The following is a 5,722-nucleotide window of genomic DNA, read 5'->3' as shown; positions in this document are numbered from 1 at the left end:
TCATCGATTCTTGTCACTGTTGCCTTGATAAAGGAGTCTGTGTGGCCCCAAAATGTTGACAGTAGAATATCATTAGAGCCGTGAAGATCTGTGGCTTTTAGAGTCTTGCAATACCTCATGGGACTTGTAGTTCCACAACAGCTGGAGTGCCAAGGCTGCCTACCCCTCCTCTAAAAGCTCTACAACCATACAAACTCTGGCAATAATGTAGCGGCATCTCTCAGTCCTGCATCGACCAGCACAATATTATCTACCTTTCTGCACTCTGAGCTTTCAGCTTCCTCTGGCAGCCTAACTCAATAAAGAACTCTCGATTGTTTTGTTCTCAGGGTTTCTTCATCCGCAAAGTGAGTTCCTCCAGGTGCACCGTGTAACTTGTGCGTACACAATAAAGCTGCAGATGCCGGGACCGTTCTATAAAACAGAGAAAAGAAATCAACTTTATTTACTGAGAAATAATAAAAAGTTATGACCTGGGTGGCAGTATAAGTTTGTACACCCAACATCACAGACCGTGCGGCAGCTTATTGTCTGAAGACATAGACAAGGGCTTAAAGGGGATTTCCACTTCTGCAGCCAGATTGGGATAATACCTACTGTACTTTATATTTGTTACCTGTTCCCATCCACATAGTACAACAACAAAAAATATTTTTAAATTGCTATTTACTCTTTAACCTGCTTTTTTCTTACTGAAAAAATCCTACTTACATTTCCATGTTAAAGTAAAAACAAAGTGAAGACATTTTTTTTTTCAGTTTTGGATAGAATATGGGAGGGTTGTAATCCCTGTCTGCATTTTATTGCCATGTGTCCCATTGGGGAGATTTACCTTCACTTCCTGTCTGATAGCCACAACAGGAAGTTAGAGGACATCCCTCCATAGAGAGGGATATCCCTGGTGGTCACCAGAACTAGGCGAGGAAGGAAAACCAAATGATACAAAAAATATTTATTGGTCTAGTTTTTTGGTCCTGGTTGGAATTTTCCGTTAAATACAGCATGTGCACCGGCTGTAACTCAGGACATGAAATTTCGATCTTTAGGCCGTTAAAGTGCTGTAGAATGTCTTTCCTTATCCCTTCCTAAATTACCAGCTGCAGCACACAAGAGGATGCTGCATAAAATAAAGTCGATACTGTCTTATCAATTTATTTCACGCTCTTGTACAGCCGGCAAAGAGAAGACTTGCAAAATGAAAAATGTTCTACACAAACTGATTTCCCGAACATTTAAATGTATAAAGAAGTGATCTTTTAATCTGTGACGGGTCGACTGTAGAAGATGTTTTGTTTCAAATTATTGGTGCTCTTAGGAGCCACTTAAAGCTTGACGATTATTACTAACTAATCCACAAATAGGCAAAGAATGGGTTTCATCCCACCCAACTTTTTGAGATGAGACAGAGGGATGCCTTTCGTGAACAACAAATTTAGCCATTGAACACACCCTGTCACACACCCAGTTATGCCAACCAATAAGACTTTACACAGTATGTCAAAAATTATTTGTTAAACCCACAATATTTTTTTTTTCACCATTGCTTTTCCTTTATAATGGCTTTTGGAAATAGCAGACAGGATAAGATATAGTTTTCAGTGCAGAATAACACTTTTGGTAATTAAATAGTATATTTTCATAAACAAAAGAAAAAATGGACAAGCGCACTACCAAGGGATAACAACTAATTGGAGAGGTATTCACAGACAGGAATTACAGTGTGCAAGCTCTATATAAAACAGGGAGAGGAACCCTGTGATAACCCTGCAGGAAGGGGTTCTTCTTTCCGACCGAGCTTGACAAAGAGGCAGTTGCCTCGAAACGCGTAGCTACCAACCACCACAGAACCCTTTTTACACATCATTCCCAGCTGCCTTACTACTATCGCACTGTTCCAGCCGGCAGACAAAACTCCATCACATGACCGCTCCGTCTCCTGACCCACAGACGGCGGCTGACAGCGTGTGGCTGTTATTGCTTCTTGCCGCAACGACTCAGCCTGGCCAGCTGATTCCGTGCGGCAGAGAGCTGTCCCTCCACTACAGCCATCGCCCTTACAAGCATTTGCTTCCCCATTCCATTGGACTTAATCAGGCTCAGCTTTTCAGGGGCTCCAACAGATACTACGGGGCTTCTGAGGACATCTCAAATGTGAATTTACATTTACTTACTACAGTAGTAGCGCTCTCAATACACTTTGTTTCTATCAGTATATTTTCATAGATATCTGTAAATAAGACCAAAAAGAGGGACAACTAAGTAGGAAAGAGGGATATGGTCCCAACTTAGGGACAGTCCCTCCAATCAGACAATAAATACTATCCTTGTTGCACTCCTTACCGAAACTCGTCACCAGCACACCAGTCCTTTTAGGATAGCAAAAGCTTAATTTATTGAAGTTCTTTGTCATATGAACAAACGCTTTTGGGACCACACAGGGTCCCTTCATCAGTCTTTAGCATTGACGAAAAATGCTAAAGCCTGATGAAGGGACCCTGTGTGGTCCCGAAAGCGCTTGTTCATATGACCAAGAATTTCAATAAATTAAGCTTTTGCTATCATAAAAGGACTGGTGTGCTGGTGACATTTCTACAATTCAGTCCCTCCAATCAGGGACATTTGGGAGGTATGGATTTTAGCAGCATCAAATACATAGATCAGATGGATCCTCCATTTATTGTTACTGTAGTGGTCAATTGTGTCAACCTATTTACTGAATACAGGAGGAAGAACATTGCATCAGGACCACCTGACCTTCCTCATGCAGTCATGATTTTGCTGTGAACTTCTCACCATAATAAACTTTATTTAGTTACTGATTAAAGGACAATCTGTCTGAGTTCTTCCCTTTTAGAGATAGCTGTTATAGCTACCAAAGGACTTGTACTTCTGTCTATCCAATTCTGAGATTCACACAACTCTGAAGGTGCAGGAATTTAGGGTGATCTGAAGTCTGAAGGTGCAGGAACTGGGGCTGATCTGAAATCTGAAGGTGCAGGAAGTGGGGTGAATCTGAGATCTAAGGTTGCAGGAATTGGGGCTGACCCGAGGTCTAGAGGTGCAGAAATTGGGTGTAGGAATTGCCCTGATCTAAAGTCTGAAGGTGCAGGAATTGGGGCTGACCTGAGGTCTAGAGGTGCAGAAATTTGGTGTAGGAATTGCCCTGATCTAAAGTCTGAAGGTGCAGGAATTGAGGCTGATCTGAGGTGTGAAGGTGCATGAATTGGACTGATCTGAGGTCTAAAGGTGTAGAAATTGGCGCTGATCTGAGGTCTGAAGGGGAAGGAATTGGCCTGATTTGAGGTCTGAAGGTGTAGGAATTGGGGCTGTTCTGAGGCCTGAAGGTGCAGGGGTTGAGGGTGATCTGAAGTTTGAATGTGTAGGAATTCGGGATAATCTGAGGTATGAAGGTGTAGGAATTGAGGTTGATCTGAGACCTGAAGGTGCAGGAATTGAGGTTGATCTGAGGTCTGAAGGGGCAAGAACTGAGGCTAATCTGAGGTCTGAAGGTGCATGAATAAGCCTGATCTGAGGTGTGAAGGTTTATGAAATCTGGCTAATCTGGGGTGTGAAGGTTTATGAAATGAGGCTAATCTGAGGTCTGAAGATTTAGGAATAGGGGCTAGTACATATTAACGGTAAATATGAACATGTTTTTTAGGTGCAGCAGTTACTATATTAACAATTAATTAATTTGTTTTAACTTGCCATTAACAGTACAACTATGATTCCAACAATTCAAAAACAAACTATGTGACTACAACACGTTATTCTTCACTAGCACTCCGATTATCTAATGCTTCAAATATTGACACTTGATGTGGAAAAGATAGCTGACCCTGGATTATACAGATAGCACATTATTACGTATATATATCTCTGCATGGGACCCATATAGCTTATATATATATATAATTTTCACTTTAAAAGATATAGCATCAAGTTGCCTAAAATCTATATCACAAATGTCTGCATTTTACTTGAAGATTGATTTACAAATGTTCCACTCAGTACAGGGTGGAATGTCATTCACACGGCACTACTGCAAAGCGCTATCACCACTAGATGGCGACAAGGAGCACCATTTATTGACAGTAGTGCTATGCAAACACCATTCTCCCAGCTATATGCTGGGCGAAAGATTTATAGGAGTTTTAAATCAACCTGACAGGGGTCTCTACCATTCTCTACTTTACCTAAACCAAAGAAAAAAGAAGCTTTGGCTTCCCATACAGTCTAAATACAGGTGCACTTTTATATTTGTAAGAGCAAGCAAAGGTGACCGATCTCAGGCTTTGCTTCCTTCACGTGATCAGCTGTACTGATAGCTATCAATCCATATCAAAGCAAACTACAAGACCTTAGGTTTTTCTTTTCCAACATTGCTTCCATCATTGAGGGAAATCATACTTGGCCTCCTATATGAATGTTTTTGTTTGCCAGGCATATGAAAGCACAATATTTATCACCCACATAACTTATTACTATCACAGCCCCCGGAATAATTTATTACCATGAACGGCCGCACAATTTTATTCCCAAATGGGTATTTGTGTAAGAGTGACATAAGGAATGGAATCTCATTTTTACAGCAAAGCCCACAGGCTTATCGGAATACCGGGCTGAGCCTATACTTAGGCTTTGTTTATCTTCTCCCATAAAACTTACGATTCTGCCTTCATCGTCCCATAAATCTTCCCATTCTCCCAGTAATCCCAGCACAGGTAATGTACGTCGGCGCGATCACAAGATGAAAAAGGCTGCGGGGAATTGTAAAGCTAAAGGGGGATTCTGGCTTCAAACGCGAGCTGAATTATTAACTAGGTTCCTATCTAAGATAAACTTTTGACAGATCGGTAAAGTCTAAGTCAAGGCAAAACTTTAGTCATAGAGCGATGAAGGATTAAAACCCTTTCTAATTGTTACTCCTATCTGGGGTCTGTTAAAGAGATTTGCCATCACTTCCTTTCCTGTTGACAATGTTTTACAGGAAGTGGGGGAAATCTGCAACAATGACCGAAATTAAAATCTGGGTTCTAGTCTTTCCCTACTATACTAAACAAATGTAATTTTGTCTGTGTTATTGTTGGAGAGTTCCTCTTATTTCTTGTCTGATACACCTTGATAGCAGGACAGGAAGTGAGCCCTGGATAGCAGTAAAAACCCAACAGAGGGTCTAACCATTCCACACTCTATCCAAATCTACCAAAAATAAAATTTGGGTTGCATATACTCTTTCCGTGTACATTCTTATGGAACGGTGCAAGCTACGATTGGATTCCACCTCATGTCGAATGCAGGCCCATTGAATGTGATGACATCAGTGGTCCTTAGACCAACAGAGCCCAGGAGGAAGGAGGATATGGGAACCGGTCTCGCAGCCTGGAGGGACCAGGTAGAACTAAGGATCAGGTAAGTAAATCTGCTTTAGTTGAGCCCCTTAGACAAAACAAGCACTTAACCCCTTCAGTGCAGGGGTAGCCCTATTGCAATATATGAAATGCTAATCATATTACATTCTATACATATAACACTGTCCTAAAAATTATTTGTACATCAAACCTCAGCTACCTCCTCCTTCTATCTACAATCCTCTGGTTGTTGATTGTGTGCAGGTCTGGGAACACCAAGCCAAGGCAAACCAAGGACTCCCTACTCCACCCATTAGTATAGTTATCTCCCTGATTCCCACAATCTTTAGATACAGATTGTCAGGGGAGGA

This window comes from Nanorana parkeri, unplaced genomic scaffold (genome assembly GCF_000935625.1).
Source record: "Nanorana parkeri isolate BGI_ZX_2015 unplaced genomic scaffold, ASM93562v1 scaffold79, whole genome shotgun sequence".
Classification (NCBI taxonomy): Eukaryota; Metazoa; Chordata; class Amphibia; order Anura; family Dicroglossidae; genus Nanorana; species Nanorana parkeri.
The sequence above is the reverse complement of the archived record's forward strand: the minus strand, read 5'-3'. Positions refer to the sequence as shown.